Source organism: Vicia villosa, linkage group LG1, assembly GCF_029867415.1.
Source record: "Vicia villosa cultivar HV-30 ecotype Madison, WI linkage group LG1, Vvil1.0, whole genome shotgun sequence".
Classification (NCBI taxonomy): domain Eukaryota; kingdom Viridiplantae; phylum Streptophyta; class Magnoliopsida; order Fabales; family Fabaceae; genus Vicia; species Vicia villosa.
Window position 1 is genome coordinate 147590850 of NC_081180.1, and position 20111 is coordinate 147610960.

The window sequence follows — 20111 nt, forward strand, 5'->3', positions numbered from 1 at the left end:
TGTGGTAGGCGCTGCATGCTTTGTGGACAAGAGTGCAAGGTACGTCGACGTGACCTACCTCCACTACTTCATGGACCTGGATACCGTTCACCAGTGGAACTGGGGGGCAGCTACTCTGGCATACCTCTACCAGAAGCTGAATGAGGCCTCCAACTAGAGGACGAGGCAGTTGGTCGGATCCTGCACACTACTTACAGTACGTTTTATTTTAATACATTATCGTATTTATTTATTTATTTATTTATGTTTCGTATTTATTTTTAATACATTATCGTGTTTCTGTTTCAGAGCTGGATCATCTCCTACTTCTCCCGCATCCACGGCTTTCACATCGATCCTGCGTACGTGGACGCCATGCCCAGGGCCGCCAGATACGTTCTCCAGAGGGGGAACGATGCGATGGAACCATACCGTGGATACCTGGACCGCACGATGCACGACGACGTCACCTGGAGGCCGTTTAGCGACTACGCTCAGATTGTCCCCTTTGACGGCATTGCTCTATATTCTGGCTGGCTGGCATGCGGGACTACCATCATGGTTCGGTATCTCCCTGAGTGGTGCATGCGTCAGTTCGGATTCGTGCAGCGGATACTCAGGTAACCCTTTGAGGCTGCTCCCGACACAGTGACCCGAGTGCAGCTCACTGCCATATGGGAGGACTGGCAGCATCATGTGGTACCGCAGGAGTACCGTCTCACTCGGGTCACACAGGACTAGCACAGTGAGGAGGGATACGTCACATGGTTCTATCGGGTGTCACATCCTCTGCTGAGACCCGACGTTCTCGGCGCTCCTAGGCCAGCACACGAGGAGATCCTGGAGAACCAGCAGGCCGAGGATGACCACGCCATTGATCTCATGCCGATCTGCCAGCGTATAGAGATGCTTGGGCAGGACGCGTTGGATCGAGGTGTCGTTCAGCAGGGTGGTCCAGAGGCTGTGGCTGTGGTGGAGATGATCGTCACTGATGCGGTCCGTGCGGCGGGGTACAGGCGGCAGATGAGGGCCCAGGGTGAGAGGGTTAGGCACACCCAGTAGTGGTCGGGTTTATTTATTTTTTGATTTCGGATTGTATCTTTCGCACAGTATTATTATTATTTTCGGCTTGTATATATTATTTGGATTTGATTTATCATATTAGTATTTTCAGTTTATCTGTTGCTTATTTTATTTGGCGTTTGCGTTTAATTAAAATGCGAGACTGTTAAGATAAAACATAAAAAAAAAACCAGTTTCTGCATAATTCGGAAGTTCATTTCCGAAGACACCCCCATGAGGTGTTTTCAGAAGTTCATCTCCGAAGACACACCCATGAGGTGTTTTCGGAGATGCACTTCCAAATTGTGGAAGTTTTTTTTAAAAAAAAAAAGCGCTTCGGAAGTTCATTTCCGAAGCACGGGTATTTTGGGATTTCCGCTGGGGGTGACCCCCATAGGGAGGTGGCTAAAAAAATTTTCTTTCTTTTTATACCCACGCAACTTCTTACAAATCAGATGTGAAAAACTCAAAATACCCCTATATTTCGGATGTGCATATCCGAATACACTTAAAAGTGTAACTTCGGATATGTATCTCCGAAATCACTCATTTTTTTAAAAAGTGTCTTCGAAGATGCATATCTGAAAATTGTTGCGTTTTTTCACCAAAACCCAAAGAAACACCACCTTATATTCATTCTCTTCAAAACATCAACAAAAAAAAATCATCTTCCAACCCATTTCTACCAAGTTGTATTCAACGCATTCGTACTCTATAACTACTTCCAAACATTGATAAAGGATTCAAACCTCCATTCAACACCTACTCAAAGCTTCAAGAAATTGTAAGTTTCCACAACTTTACACTCTAGATTGAAAATGTTATTAGGGTTGTTAGATATTAAAAAAATGTTGTAGGTTGAAGTTATTATAGGTCAATGATAGTGTTTAGTTGGTAAAAATTGGATTTTGAATGAGTTATGGCAAGAAATGATAGTTTGCAAAAATGGTTGTTCGCATGTAATTTCGGACGTGCATTTTCGAAATTTGTTTTCCATACTCTTAACCAGTTTCGGATATGCACTTCCAAAATTTGGTCTGACTTGTTTTTTTTTTAATTTCCAATTTTATTTTCCATACTCTTACGAAATTTTGTTTTCAGTAAAATAACAGATAATCAGTTACCGACCAATGACTTAGACAAAGGAGGCAGACACAGACAGCATCGGCTCGACGCGAGAGAGCCGCGCAGCAATGAGTGACTACGGGAATCAAAAAGTGGGGCCATATCGTGTTTACCTAGATCGTACTACTCACGATGACATCCAGCGGACGTCCTTCATTGATTACGGTGATCTTGTCCTATTCAACCACATCGCATTATATTCTGGATGGTTGGCATGTGGGGCCAACACCATGGTCAGGTATCTGCCGGAGCGGTGCATGATACAATTTGGACGTGTGCAGATGATACTGAGGTCTCCATTTGAGATTGCTTCTGACACCGTCACCCGCTAGGAGCTCACTGCTATCTTTGAGGATTGAGCGTATCATCTAGTCTCAGAGGAGTATCGGCGTGCGCGGGCAACCCAGAGCTGGCACTGTGTAGATGGGTACGTGACATGGTTCTATCAGGTGTCACATCCTATCATGACACCCGATGCTTCTGGTCGTCCACCTAGACTAGCACATGAGGAGCTCTTAGAGAACCAGCAGGCTGAGGATGACCATGTCATTGATCTCCTGCCGATCTGCCAGCAGATACACTCGATAGGGCAGGAGGCATTGGAGAGAGGGATCATTGAGTAGGGCGGTTCAATATTTTCAAATTTTGATATCGGCTATTTATTTTAGTTTGCGTATTCTTTATTTTTCGTTACATTTTGTCAAATACTAGGAACTTTTAAAAGAATAATATTATTGTTTTGAAAAAAATCAATCCGAGCATATTTTGGATATGCATATCTGAAATTGGTTCATGGTGTTTTCGGATATGCATATCCGAAATCAGTTAAAATGTCATAAGGGTGCCTTCGGATATGCATATCCGAATGGTACTTTGGGAATATTATGGGTGTTTTCCATCCTATATGGGTGCATAAAGAAATTACCAAATTAGAATCCATATTTTTTAGGGTTTTTTTTAGTTCAGCTCTGAAAAATCTGCTACCCATATGGATCGTGGGTAGTCCATTAGACTCGTACAATTATAAATTTTTAAAAATGTATTATTAATATTTATATTGTCTTACTCCAAAATAACATATTGATTTTTCTCACATCACTAAATTTTATCTCTATTTTATTCAATCTTTCTCTTTTAAATATTATACATTAATATAATCAACATTTTTTCGTCGTATTATATTAGTTTTTCTCTTAATTTAAATATTCAAGTATTATTTTATACAATTTAGTCTTATATTGTATTTTTTTATAGCAACAAAGTTAACTCATATCATTGATTAAAAGAGTTTCAATACAAGGAGGGATACAATCAAAGAAACTGCGCCTAACCAAGAATTGGCCGCCTTCGCTAACAAGTGGGCAACCATGTTCGCTTGGCGCTTAATGAACTTTACCTCAAAGTTGGGAAAAGAGAGTAACAACTGCTTAACAGACATAACAATAAGACTAAACTCAGAGTTACTAGTGGCTCTAGAATGGATGGCTTGAACCACCATTTGAGAGTCGCTTTCAAACTTCAAACAATTCAAACTCAACTCAGTAGCGCTAAGAATAGATTCTTTTAGAGCCAAAGCTTCCGCTTCTATAATGGACAAAAGACCGAAATCCCAAGCTACACCCGCAGAAACAAAACCACTCATATTATTTCTAAAACACCATCCCCTATTCGGGGATTTAAGATGATTGTTGAACCTCACGTCGACATTACATTTCACATACCCTTCGCATGGCGGAGTCCAACCTGTCAGATTGGGTTGGGGATTATCAATCTTTGTAGTTTCATGAGCCAAGAACCAATTCGTCCAATTGTAGTACACTTGTAATCCTAGTTTCGTAACATTCATCCGCTCATCATTCCGAACGACATTATTCCTATTTCTCTAAAGCATCTCTAATAGCACAACAAATCTACTAGCTTCCCTCCTGCCCTCTTTATTGCAATTATCAAGAATAAGGGATTTAGCATCATTGAAAGAGTGTAATCGAGGATCAATTATAGAGGATAAACCTGCTGCCCGCCAACACTGGCTAGTAGAAATACACCGAAAAAAACATGCCAATCATCTTCCTCTTCAAGCTCACAATTCTGACAAAAAGATGGGCATTGGACATAATGTTGTTGCAGCCTAGTACGCGTCCGCAAGCAGCCCCTACAAATTCTCCATAACAAATGCTTGGCTCTAGGGGGTGCCATAATATTCCACAGATTATCCCAACCGCTTTTGACTTTTTTATGCTCCTGGTTTGTCTGGATCTTCCTCCACAACCTATATCCAGACCTAACACATACTCCTCCTTTTTCTCTTCCTTCCAAATCAAACCATCCTCAACCGCCAACTGAGTACTTAAGATGACTTCAGCCACTATAGGATCAAACACAGAGGTTATGACATTAACATCCCACTTCTTGGTATTAGGAAGCATAAGATTTTGAACATAAAGATCATACACACCTTGCATTTGAGGCCCTCCTAAGCAAACTTCTTTTGTGCCCCTCAACCATGGCTCATGCATGACCTTAATATTACTTCCATCGCCTATACTCTACCTGCAACCAACCCTTAGAACATCTCTAGCCTTCCAAAGACTCTTCCACACATAACTCGGACTATTACCCAGATTAAATTCAAGGAAGGAAGATTTAGGGAAATATCTTTCTTTGAAAACTCTAGAGACCATAGTGTGAGGATTTGTCAAAAACTGCCATCCTTGTTTTACAACCACACCCAGATTAAAAGCTCTAAAGTCTCTAAACCCCAAACCTCCATCCTTTTTGTGTCATTCAGCTTCTCCCACGCTATCCACCTAATCCCTTTATTATTACTACCTCCCCCCCCCCCCACCAAAAAGAATTCAGCATCTTCTCAATGTCTTTCACTACTCCATCCGGGATAAGATACATGCTCATGATATACGAAGGAATAGATTGCAACACTGATTTTATCATCACCTCTTTACCTGCTTTAGACAACGTCTTCCCTCTCCAAGAATTTATTCTTTTCCAAATACGATCCTTTATAAAAGCGAAAACCTCCTTCTTACTTCTACCAATCATCGATGGTAGACCTAGATATGTACATGTACCCAACACATGGCGGACTCCCATATTTTTTTGCAATATCCTCTTGGGCGTGTGTACTAATGCTACGACTAAAGAATACTTCAAACTTAGTTAGGTTTATCTCCTGACCCGACGCGATTACATAGGTTTGCAGTAAATTCATAATATGTGTCACCTCTGAAAGATTAGCCATGCAAAACAAAAAGCAATCATCAGCAAAAAGCAGGTGGGACACACTAGGTGTCCCTACATACTTGGACGCCATGGATATCCCCTCGAGACACCGTGCCCTTAATAAGAGTAGATAGGCCTTCTGAAATATGAATAAAGAGATACGGGGACAGTGAGTCACCCAGTCTCGATCCTCTTCCTGGTTGTATATATTCTCTCTGAATTTACTAGGACAAGGTAATTAACTGAAGTCACACACATCATCACGCATTGGATCCACCTCTCTGCAAACCCCAATCTACTAAGCATTCCCCTCAAGAAACCCCAATCCACCCTATCGTACGCCTTACTAATATCAATCTTAAGACCCGGGTGAGCTTTGGTACCCCTAGTTCTCCTCTTAAGGGCATGAAGAATCTCGGTAGCAATCATAGTGTTATCCAAGATGGATCGACCCTCCACAAAATTCGATTGCTCCTTAGAAACGAATTTGGCCAAGCACTATTTCAGTCTGTTTGCTATAACTTTCTAGACCAACTTATACGCAACATTGCATAACGAAATAGGTCGGAGCTCCTTCATGGTGTGAGGGTTTGTACACTTGGGGATAAGGCATATGTTTGTATGATTGAGGGATAAGGAATATATTGTATTTAGGAACAAATTATAGTATTTATAAGAGATAATATAATACTTAAAAATGTTTTATGTTTAAAATAATATAATTTTTAATTTTATTTATAATAAATATTATGGAGTTCTATTTTAATTTTTTAATAAAAAAGCCCGTTTAGGGTCGGATAGCCCGAAGGCCATTTAGGGCCGACCTCAGGTAGTAATTCTAGAGCCCACATTACACAGAGCCTTTTTGGCCCAGCCCTAAAAAACTCAGGGCCCGTCGGGGCCGGCTCGCTTAGATCCGGGTTGTCCATTTTGACAGCTCTAGTCATTTGTGGTTTATCATTATATTACTATTTTTCTTTTATTTTTAATTAAATTAAATAACCAAAATTTTCAACAAAATATTCGTTATTGAAAAGAAATGTATCGAAGAGGACTAGTCAATCCAATCGACGACAACAACATTGAAAAATTAAGCGCCTTAGCCAATTGAATTGACGACTACACTATGTCTAGCCAATTGGATTGACGACTATGTACAAGTTATATAGGAGGATTTTCCAATTCAATTGGCTTCTATGTGTAGCAAAATTTTTTATTTTAATCTAAATAATTAATAAAAATTAGTAATATTTAATTTAAATCGGGTTACATATTAGAATATTTTTTTACACTAACGCAACGCAACGACCCGCTTGATCGTACATGCTACTAATTTCACACTTCTTAGGTACCATTTTTGTGCCAGTCTCTGATGATTCATGCCATGTGTTTGATACGAGGTTCCTGGAACATCTCCATCACCAGACTCCCTAATCATTTCTTGTAATTCTACGTAGTCTTGAGTATGCATTGACACATTACCGCAACTTAGTTTGTTACTCATGTCGTTTTAGTTAGGTTATTTTGTTTGGGTTGGCGGGGTTATTAGTGAGCCGTCTGGTTGATTGAATGGCGAAATTAGGGAATTTAGTGATGGTGATGTTCCAGGGACCTCGTATCAAACACATGGGATGAATTAATAGAGACCGCTACGAGAAAGGGTACTTAGGGGGTGTGGAACCGGTAGCATGAATGATCAAGCGGATCGTCATCATTAGTGTAAAAAATATTATCGTATGTAATTCGATTTAAATTAAATATATTAGTTTTATTCAATTGTCTATTAATTAATTGGATTAAAATAAAAAATTGCAATACTTTATTGGCGATTGCTCCTAACATGGCCGTCAATACAATTGACTAAACATAATACAGTTGACAGTTCAATTGGCCAGGGCTCTTAATTGTTCAATGTTGTCGCCAATTGGATAGGCTAGTGTTCTGCGTGAAATTTTTTTGTTTGAAACATGAATATTATGCAAATTAATGAAGAAAGATGGTTATTTGGGAAATTTTGTTGAAAAATTTAGTTATTTAAAAATATTCTTATTTCGATTTTTTTTCTTTTCCCCCCGCTTTTTTAATTATTATTTTTGGATTGTTTATCAAGAAAAGCAACAATCGATTTTTTATTTTTCAAAATATTTTTTTAAATGACATCATAAATTATTTCTTATTCTATTTTTTTCCTCTTTGAAAAAATAGTTAAAAGTAATTTTAACAATAATAAATACTACTTTAAAAAATAGTTAAAGGGAATAAATATTTTTTTAAAGCTAACACGTACACAATTGAGAGAATATACATTTTTTAAATAGTATTATCTCATAAGCACGGGTGTGGAAAACAATTTTTTAATAAAAGTGTCAAAGCTGATGGGTTGCAAAGGTTATTGTTGGTGGGTTGAAGAATAACACAAAGATGAAGTTAAATGAGATGGTAGCAGAAACTAGACTTAGGTATGAAATTGAAATCCCATGTTGTAGAGGTTTCAAGACAAAGGAAAATTGCTAGACAATTTGTAGAAGGGGGCTCTAGCAAACAATTTGGCTTATTATGGTCTTATGGTGCTGAGTTGAATAGGGCTTCAACAAAAAAACACTTTTAAGGTCAACATTGCATATCCAGCTCTAGGGCTTCAAGTAAGATTTGAAAGGTGCTACATATGCTTTGATGGAACCAAGAAAGCTTTGACAAAAGCATGCAGACCATTTATTGGCTTAGATGGATGTCATTTGAAACACAAGTATGGTGGTAAATTACTGATTGTTCATGTAGTTGGTTCATTAAATTGCTTCTTGAAGACATTGGAGAAAACATATGGTGTTTCATATATGACCAACAAAAGCTAAGTTTGATTCACTTTAACTATGTTTTATATCTACATATTGTTATGAATTTTTATACTAAATGAAGCATTTTTTGTGTTGTTTCAAAGGGTCTAGTTCAAGTGTTTTAAGAGGAGTACTCAACTTTTGAATATATATTCTGTCTACGGCACTTGTATGCCAACTTCAAGAAGAAGTTTGGATGAGAAACATTGTTTAGGGATCTTATGATGGCGGCAGCCAAGGCAACTTATTTTGAGTCACATGAATCTAAGATGCTTCAAATCAAAGAGGTCAGTATGGATGCATATGAATGGTTAGAGGCTATTCATAAAACTAAATGGTGTAAGCATTCTTTTCCTTTTTTCTCTAAGTGTGATGTGTTAACGAACAATCTAAGTGAACTGTTTAATGCAACAATTTTGTTACAAAGGGTCAGACCAATAATAACCATGTTTGAGGGGATAAGGAATTATCTGATGGGAAGGTTTGCCACCCTTAGAGAAAATGTAGATGGTTATAAGGGGGATATAATGACCAAACCACTAAGAATATTAGATAGGGAAATTGAAAAAGTGCTAGTTAGACAACATCTTATGCAGGTAGGCTAACTTTTCAAGTTTCACACGTCCTGTCTACTGATAGTTTTGTAGTGGACTTGGAAAAACATACATGCTCATGCAATTACTAGGATTTGGTGGACATACCATGTATACATGGTATGGTTGCAATCCATAAGAAAATAGACGGCCCCATTAAGTATGTGCATAAATGTTATTACAAGAGCACATATGAAAAATGTTATAATGAAGTGATCACTCCCTTAAATGGCCAAAATAAATGACCTAAAATATCTGATCCTATGACATTACCTCCCATGTTTAAACGTGGCCTAGGCAGACCAAAGAAACTACGCAGGAAAGAACCATATGAGGTAAACCAAACAAAATGGCAAAGGACTAATACCAGTCATAGGTGTAAAACATGTTTTGAATTAGGTCATAACAAGAGGACTTTCCCAGAGTTCTCATATGACTCATGATATGAGTGAATCATGTTTCCATTTAATTTATGTTCTCTACAAGTTTCATCATGAAGAATTCATACTCATAGGTTAATGTGGCCAACCTTTCCCTTTTCACCTTAGTACTAACTTAATGGGTGATTTGGAGAATGTCCCACATTTCTTTTGTCGTTTTGCAAAGAGAAACTCGCAAGAATTCATCAAGAACGAGTGCGGTGGTGATAATATTCTTAGCTTTCAAACCACGATGCACATTCTCTTTATCCTCTTTGGACCAATCCTTTTTAGGTTTGTTTACTATAACACCATTAACATCATGCGTAGGAACAAATGGTCATTCTTTCACGACATTCCAAATACCTCTTTTCACAGCCCATACCCTTCTCCATTGAAGGATGGAGGTTTGTTTAATGAATAGCTTGAAGTTATCTTTCATTCTGAGATGATTAGTCCTTAACAGGAGTTAGGCTCTGATTCCACTTGTTGAACAAGTGACCTCAAGCACAAGAGATGAGGGGTGAGTTGTGGTATTTAAAAACGTGATTAACTTAAACCTTTATCGATTAAGATCATGTTAGTACATTTATATACAAGTAAATGTTGAAGAAGTAAAGTACAGGAAAGTAAATTGCTGAAAATAAAGAGGATAAGGATAGAAAGATTGCACCAGAGAGTTATCGAGGTTTAACCAACCGTTGGTCTAGTCTTGTCCCCAAGAGGTCTTCTTGTGATAGTTCACTAAAGACTTTTGAGATTTTAAAGGTTATGCCTACAAAACTTAATACAACCTGATCTTGAGACTTAAAGTAGGCTTATCCCCAACCTAAAGACGACTTTTACCCTAACTTATTTTATCGAGACAATCAGAGATTTATGTCTGATCTCTTTAACCAACGCAAAGCTTTTCCTGGGAAAGCTTAATAAATTAATAATAGAGATTTATGGTTGATCTCAAGAACTAATACTCAATCTCTTAAAAGTATCATACCTTTCAAACTATAAATGACCAACACAACCACTTACAAAAATATTCTCCTCACATATAGAGCTTCGCTCAATAGCATTTAGGCAATCAACAATGCCATGGAAAAACTAAGGAGAGAAAAAAATAAATTCCAAAGAAATAGAAAATCGTTGGAAAGTGACGTGGTTTCAAGTGAGGGAGACCTCCCTTTATATAGTAGTTGGGATCACCCAAAAGGGGAAAGATCCATGGGCTAAATTAATTATCTAATTGATTAAATACTCTAAATATGACCGTTGAGATGCCCAAAAAGTAAGGTTTTGATATATAGATGTTACATATCTTTAAGGCGTTGTCTCAATGACTTAGGGCGTAAGTTTGAGTAGATCTAATTAATTAGATCAAAGTCCTAATCGATTAGATAATACAAAATTTCCATCTAGCCATTTACATAGCTCTTAAGTCATATGGCATAATTTCAAGGCATTTTCTAAATGTTTTCTTTTGATAAAAAAGTTTTTTTAGTGTGTGTGTGTGTGTGTGTGTGTTGCCTTAGTACTCTTAAGCTACTTCCTTTATCTTTACAGTACTCAGTTCACTTACACTGACTGCCAGACATGACTCGACGAACTATCACACTTTGCACCAAGGAAGCTTCAAGGTTTTTGCTGTGTATTGTCTGATTGTAAAAGTACTTTGGTCTTGAGTTTTTCTAAGATGATTTATTTATCGTCATACGTTGTCGTCATCAAAACTCCAGAGTCTGATTTTCACTACCTGCAAGCACATAGATTCACACCCCCTACATAAGTTGCTATTAATGTGTCCAATCTTCCTCATCTCCCTATTAATTTGTTGGTAGAAACTTTGGGCCAACCTTCATTATTTATTTCAATGTTTTTGCCTTTCCAAAAACACAATTTATAAGCACATATAACCAAGAACTTCATCTACCAAAGCATAATACAAGCATGAACATTCAACCAAAGCATAACGCTGATTCGATAGAAAGGGAAGAGATGGTTCACATCTTCTTCTTGAGAAAAACAGAGCGGGCACACGATGTTGTGGCTTCCAGCAAGGATTCCCCTCTTTTCAAGCTGAAGTTTGGTTGGTAGATGATTAAGAAGGAGTCTCCAACAAAAGGCCCAGGTTGTCCAAATCAGAGATAGTATAATAAACACTCTTAATGGAGTAACCACTGCAGCCTTTCCACCACACAAAAGAATCACTGAGATTTTCAAATAGCTAAACGTCGACAGGGATAGCGAGCACATCATCCAACTGAAAGACAATTTAATTTACGTTAGAATTATAAAAATACCAACTTATTATTGTGCGCCATTTAGAAAAATTACACTTAAATTGCAAAAATGATATTTGGTTCATGTTTTAAGAAGGTTATCATCACTATAACAAACTTAAAATGAGGGTATTTTACTCATCTGTTCTACTAGTGACAATAAATAGTATATGATCTTATAAAAAGATAAATATTTTTAAAAAATATAAAAATATTAATTTTTTAAAAGTATATCTTAATTAGGTTAAAACACCGATTAAAAATGGAGAGTTAAGTCTTATCTTTCTAATTATTATTTTATTTTAACAATATAGTCCCAAACTTATCATGAAAATTTATACATTTTACCTCCAACTTTTATACCCAGCTAATAGTTAAAATTTATAAAGTTTATTAAAATAAATTATTAATTTCTCAATACAAATTAATATTTCAATTAATAACTTTTTAAAAATTATTAAACACTTAATAATAGTTTTAAGGGTTAATAGCCATTTCGTCCCATGCCATTCGAGCGAGTTTTGAAAAATCCCTTGTAAAAAAATAAAATAAATTCCCACCATATCATTTAGAAATTTCACTATTTTAATCTTTCATTAAACCAGGTCACCCAAATGGCTTATGTGGCTTTGCTGAGATGGTTTTTTTTAAAAAATAAAATCCTTACATCAATTCGACATGTCATTTATTTATCTTTATTATAACATTTTTTATTATAATTAACATGAACCCTAATTTCACTTCTTCTCATCGTGTTATTCTTCTTCTTCTTCCTTCTTTATATTACATTCGTCCGCCATTTTCCATCTGCAATTTTGTTTTCACTTCCATCGCGTTTCTATGAGTAATGGCTGAGAGTTCGAAGAACAACATGTCATCTAATGCCATAATATCTTCTAAATGTGGACACGAAAGGTCAATGAAGGTTTTCGATTCCAAATCTGCTGCAAATCTAGGGAGAAAATACTGAAAGTGCAAATGTTGGGGAAAAGAAGAAGAGTGTCATAAATTTTATTGGGATGATGAATACTTTAGCTTAGTTGATAGGAAACAATTTGTAGAAGTCGATGATGGATGCAATTGTTGTGATGTAATGATTGAACATTTGAGACAATTTCAAAGAGATTTTGGGAAGGAATTTGGAAGAGATTTTTGGACCAAAATTAGTTCTAAGAAGATGGAAGATTTGAAGAACAAGCTGGGGAGCACAATGAAGAAATTAGTTTTTGTAGTTGTTGTACTTATATGTTCATGGGTTTACTTTGGCATAATGTTAGTGTAATATGTTGTTCTTTTATTGTAACAATCATTTGTAAACAAAAAGTTTGATTTGAAATGAATTAGTGATTGATCCAAAATCTGAGTTATGTATGTTTGTTATGCAGTAGTTATGTTAACAATTTGAATGACATGGGTTTATTTTGTATCAAATAAAGGCATACCATAACAACATAACATGACAGAACTTGATCCAAAATTGGAGTTATGTATGCTTGTTATGCAGTAGTTATGTTAACAATTTGAATGACATGGGTTTATTTTGTATCAAATAAAGGCACACCATAACAACATAACATGACATAAGTTGGTACAAATAAATGCATAATGCCATAGGTTTACAACAAAATAGATGACAGTAGTTGTCACAAAATGAATTAGGTCTCATTGATAAATAAAGGCATAACGCCATAGTAGTTGTTACAAAAAACATGGTTTACCAAAACGACATTACAACTAGCCTAATGACATTATAAGTGGCATACTAAATTTGTCCAAAATGACATCATAAGATAAAAGTTGACATTACATATAAGTGTCTTCCAAAATGACATAAAACTATCATATTTTATTGAAACAAATGACATTACCGAGACATGTTCTTAAGAAATTTCTTCCCATGATTTCATCATACACACACAAGTTTCCAACTTGGGGTCTGTTGGGGAGTAGTAGTAGGGACACATCTTCCAATTTTGCATGAACATCATGTTCAGTACCAGAATCATCAATTTCCAATGGTGCTTTAAGTGTTGAACCTGATCTACCTATTTTCTATTGCCTGAAGATTGACTTCAGCCTGTCATTACTTCTCAATGGTTTTGGTGTTGGTGGTTTCTCCTTCTTGCCAACCAGGTATCTCTTGCTAGCATACTTCTTCTTTGGCGATGACTGAGCATCTTCATTATCTGCAGGCTAAGTTACTTGAGTAACTTGTGATAGTTGAGCATCCTCATTAACCACAGGCTGAGTTACTTGAGTAACTTGTGATGGCTGAGATTCTTCATTATCTTCAGGATGAGTTACTTGAGTAACTTGTGATGGCTGAGCATCTACATCATAAGTGGTAACCCATTCATCAATTATAGCATCTATATCTAGACCATGGAAAGGATCTTCAGCTGCAAGTGTCTCTTCCTCAGCTACAACGGTCTCTTCTTCAGTTGCAGGTGTAGCAACCTACTTAAAAATTTACGTTTAAACGAGAGTCGCCACCCACTTTATTTGGGCAAGTGAGAAACCCTTAAAAAATAAGAGATTTAGGTAAGTTGGTTAATTAGGCAAAGGGAAGGTGTTAGGCACCCTTTGCCTCCCTTGTACTCAAGGGGACCCTTTTAGTCTTTAGGTTTAGGTTTTATAAAAAAGGTTAGACAATTGTTCACTAATAGATTTAAAAAGGGGTGGCCAAAGGGATAAAACCTTAAAGGTTTTAATATGGTCATTGTCAGATCGAGACAACAACGACCAAAGGCCAAAACCACTTGACCATATGTATTGAAAAGAAAAAAAAGCCATTTTCAGATCGAGACAACAATGGCCAGAAACCCCTTTTTTATGGGAGGCCGACCATTGTCAGATCGAGACAACAATGGTCAGAAACCTCTTTTTTTAGGGGAGGCCGGCCATTGTCAGATCGAGACAACAATGGTCATAAACCCCTTTTTTAGGGGAGCCGGCCATTGTCAAATCGAGACAACAATGACCAGAAACCCTTTTTTAGGGGAGCCGACCAATGTCAGATCGTGACAACAATGGTCAGAAACCTTTTTTTGGGGGAGACCTCATAGGTAATCATCGGCCGTAAGCTTTGAGTTTGAGTGGTTTGAAAATTGCGTTTGAAAGGGGGAAAGGGTTTATCGGCCGTTGTCAGTTAATCGACAACGGCGGGTTAGGGATGTTCAAGACAAACCCTCAAAGGAAGAAGAGAAAAAGAGTTGAAAATGTAGTTGTGTGAAAAGCGTAGTTTTTGGGTGTGTGTGATTGTGTGAAAAAAAGTACGTGAAATTGAAAGAAAAGTCCCCCTTAATAGGATTGCCAAAGGTCCTATTTATAATGGGAAATTTAGGTTAAAAATCCCAAAAAACAAATAACCCATATCCAAAAGCGCAACAGCCCATTTTTTGAAAATTGGTAAAAATAGGAGAAAAAGTGTGAAAATGTCACTCATGGGATTCGAACTCGCGACTTCTTATTTGCAAGTCTTGCCTCCTTACCAATTGTGCTATGTTATTTATTTGTAATTAAAAGCCAATTGAAAGTGTATGAAGCATAGACAAATATTTTCTATTTATTAAAATATAAATAGTTTTAAGAGTAAACTATTATACTTTTGATAGAAACAAATAATTACAAAAATCCAAAATATTGTAGATAAACCGAGGAAGTTTATAAAACCCAAGTTTAAAAATAATTTTGAATCCTAAAGTTGGGCCTCATATTCATATGAATAATACGCCCAATTAGATACACATTTTTACTTAATGTATACTCCTATCTTTTGAATTGGACAATTTAGAGAATGGTTACTCTTTTGAAATGGGCTTGCCAATCAAGATGTCAAGCCCACTAGTTTGATATACACCCCTTCTAGAGTTTGTACTACGTCCCTGTTAATAAAATGTAATAGCAATAGGGCAAATTTTTGGGGTATGACAGTTGCCCCTATTTCATTATTCTTGGATCGAAGGGCGTGAGAATACGTCGGTCCCACGCTTTTCGGATCGAAGAGTGATTAAATAATGGAAGACCCCTAAATTTACCTTGTGCGTGTATAGGAGAGATGTAAAGAATTATCTTGCTAAATATTGAGACTTACATAGCGAAGATTCGTCAATTCTTGCATTAAGGATTCGCCTGCTATAGTTCTAGCGAGCTTACCTGCGTATTAAAGGATTCACCTGCTATAGTTCTAGCGAGCTTATCCGTGTATTAGAGGAATCACCTGCTAGAGTTCTAGCAAGCTACATGCGTAAAGGATTCACCTGCTATAGTTCTAGCAAGCTACCTGCGTAAAGGATTCACCTACTATGGTTTTAGCAAGCTACCTGCATAAAGGATTCACCTGCTATAGTTCTAGCAAGCTACCTGCATAAAGGATTCACCTGCTATAGTTCTAGCAAGCTACCTGCATAAAGGGTTCACCTGCTATAGTTCTAGCAAGCTACCTGCGTAAAGGATTCACCTGCTATGGTTCTAGTAAGCTACATGTGTAAAGGATTCACCTGCTATGGTTCTAGCAAGCTTTCTTGCATATTAAAGGATTCACCTACTATGGTTCTAGCAAGCTACTTGTGTATTAAAGGATTCACCTGCTATAGTTCTAGCAAGCTACCTGCATAAAGGGTTCACCTGCTATAGTTCTAGCAAGCTACCTACGTAAAGGATTCACCTGCTATAGTTCTAGTAAGCTACCTGCGTAAAGGATTCACCTGCTATGGTTCTAGCAAGCTTTCCTGCATATTAAAGGATTCACCTGCTATGGTTCTAGCAAGCTACCTGCGTATTAAAGGATTCACCTGCTATAGTTCTAGCAAGCTACCTGCGTATTAAAGGATTCACCTGCTATAGTTCTATCAAGCTACCTGCGTATTTAAGGATTCACCTGCTATAGTTCTAACAAGCTTACCTGCATAAAAAGGATTCACCTGCTATAGTTCTAGCAAGCTCATCTGCATAAAAAAGATTCACCTGCTATATTGCTAGCAAGTTTATCTGCATAAAAGATTCACTTGCTATAGTGTAGCGTGTAGAGCGTGGTGTGTAAAATGTAGTGTGTAAAGCGTAGCGTGTAAAACGTAGTGTGTAAAATGTAATGTGTAAATTGTAGCTTGTAAAACGTAGTATGTATATTGCTTGTATAAATATTATGCACGTACATATAACGGCTGTACATGCATGTGACCCTGACGTTTGTACAATGTAGATGTATGAACCGTCTGTATGTGTAATATAAATGTTATATGTGTAAGAGGATTTTGTTTACGGTATCCTGTTGATGTATGAAGATGATGCTCGCGCGCATGTTTATGAGCGAAGATCTAATGATGTGACATGTCGGTTCTTAGACCAGGTTTGAATGCATGATGATTATGCTTATGTATATGTTGATTGATAAATGCCTATATGTGCGTGCTAGTTGGTATGTATATGCTAATGCTAATGCGTATGTATGTAAGCTGACGCGTATGTATATATGGTGATCCCCAGATTTTATCTCCTTATAACCTATTGTAGTTGTTTAAACCATGCAACGACTATGCTCATGCCGACTAGTAATGCTTATGCATAGAATGTTTTCGAGCGGATCGGAGGTATGGCCGGAGGTCGTCGCGCGGTTGACTCGACGATCGGAGCATCCGCGTGGGAGGTCCGATTCGTTATGCGGCGTTTTCGGAAGTGAACTTTGTTCGATTTCCGACTTCCTCCTTCTGCTTTTTTTGTTTTTTCATGATATTTGAAGTGATAGAGTTATGGTGTTGTTTGCTTGTGGAGAATGCTGCAGATTCTGTGTTAATGAGTTTGTTGTTAATCTGTGCGGGCTGAAGCTGCTTCGGCGCGGTTGGCGAGATCGGAGAAGAAACCGCGACAACTAATTTTGTTTCAATTCCCATCTCCTTTGTTTCTGCAAAAAATTAACAATAGAAACTGAACAAGACACGGGGAACCTGTATTGTGATTTAATGGTGATGTTGTACATTATGATGAATTTGCAGGTTTATGATTTTGTTAGTGATGGTGGATCGAAAATATCTTGTACGTGAAGGTTGTCTTTTTTTTTCAAAGAAATATGATAAATTTTATGTACAAAGCAAAATTACAAAACAATGTTTTCTCTGTATAAAAGAGGGGTAATTATTATTTAGGGTTAATAGTTGTTTACCCCCTGTATCATGAGTGTGTTTCGGTTTACCCCCTACTGTTTTGGCAACATTTTTTTGAAAAAACCGTTGCCAAAAGGTAGGGAGGGGGAAAAGCAAAATTCGCTAACATTACAGGGGGTTGAATTACTATTAACCCTATTATTTATAAAGGTGAAACCCGTGCCGTTCGTGCCTCCGCACGGGTTCTAGTGTGGACCGGTTTTATGTTACCAGTTAGAATATGGATTGCAAAAATAATAGAAAAAATTAAAATAAATTATAAAAAAAGGATAAAAAAGAAGTCTAAGATTAATATATAAGTTAAAATTTAAAATATTAAATGTGTTCCAATATAATATAGGAGTTTTTTATAAACCACTAATATTTAGGTTTTTGTCGGCCACCTTGAGTAATTCATAATATTTTTAAAAAGACTTTTTTTTTGAACAATAATTATTATTTTTCTGTATATAAAAATATGTTTTCCTGTATTTATTTCTCGTATGTAAATATTATTTTTGTTTTGACATTCTTTATAAAATAATTGGAATCAATAGTAAATTTATTCCCGTATATAAATTTTAATTTTTTGAATTAATAGTAAATTTATTCTCGTATATAAAAAGGGTTTGCCAAACAGAACCTTATATATTACAAAGAAATGGAAAAAAAGTATGTTCAATAAATTTATTACAATTATTTTATTTATTGATAGATTAAAAATATAATTAGTTTGATGAATGGTAATATCTGATAAAGTATTTGAAATATCTATTTTACTCATAAAGTCTAATAAATAAATAAATAGCAAATAATAATAAAAATAAATAAAATATAACCCTAAAATAAATATGATATTCATCCATATCTAAAATAACAAAAGAAACCAAACAAAAATATGATATTATTATGTCTATTGGTATATTTGATAGTCACAAAAACAATTGGTCAAGAGAAAATCAACATTTAAATAATATTTTTTATTTAAGAAAATTCAAATCTTCTTTAAATTCAAATTTAAATTGTCCTAAGAGGCTACAGGAAGATGCATAGTAATAAATCTCATTACAAATTGTACGTTCACACGGGTACTGGTGTGGACCGCGGATACGTCACTAATTTGTCGTGAAGTTTGTCGTAAAAATCTTAAATTAACAAATAAAAATAAATACTAAATTGGTAATAAAATATTTAAATATCCAAATATAACTGTATTATGTCAATTCTATCCTTATTTTAGAATTCATGTAGAATATATATGAATATATATTGTGATACAATTAAAAATAATTATCTCATAATCATTTTGAAGTTGCAGTAAAAAAGCAAATCCTTATAATTACTAAATTTAATAATAAAAATATTTTAGGAGATATAATTGGAGGAGTAAAGAGAAAAATAAACAATTGTTTTAAATAAAATAATGAATATTTATAGTTGTGTAACTTATCATGTTTTAATTAATATTAATAAATAAAATCTATATCCCAATAAAGCTGTATATCATTACCCAATAAAGGTGCATAACATCAATTGTCTAAAATAGTGTCTATCCTATCTACTTTAAAGAAATTGTACAAGAGTAAAGTCATGAGTACAATATGTTATTTTTATATTAAGTATATGTACTTGGGCGGGTGTGTCGATGGGATGAGTTCAAAATTTTGATCCGCACCGGCCGAGAATACTTGTGCCAAATTATTTCTAAATGTAAACCCGTACAGCTTCTTACTGTTGTAGTACATCTCTGTTAGTTGAATTTTCCACGCTAAAACTTTTTGTACATAGCTCGGTACTATTGTACAGTTTTGCACAACTTTAAAACCTATACAACATTTCCAAGATTAATAATAGACAAAACTCCCAACAAAATTTGCAATAAAAAAGAAAGTACTTAAGAAGCCATTGAGTTGTAATATGGTGGGTTCTACTTTTTAAAATTTATCGCATTCCATGCCATATATCAATCAGTTTTGTGTGTATCATGACTAATGTTACTTAACTAAATTACCACAATCAATGTCATATATCAACCATTGTTCTACAAATTACATTCCTTCCATCAATATTAACCATTTGTTTGCCATAAAAAACAATAATATGTAGTATATAGAGAAACTAATGTCAATCAACCTATATCTAATTTTTTTTCCTTTCATTTTTATTCATAATATACTTTTTATTGTACATACGGTGGATTCATCTCATTTTAATCAAATTGAACGTAAAAAAAAACAAAATTAAATTCGTATACAAACAAACTATATTTATAATAATGATCAATAACTTATTTACAATATACTATAAAATTTATGATCCTTGAGCATTAGAACTTTACAGCTTTTGTCTAAAAAATTAATTATTTATTTCTTTTGTGAGGTCACATCAGTTATGTTCAGAAAAAAAAAAAAAGATCATTGAGCATTACAACTTTACAGCTTTTGTTTAAAGA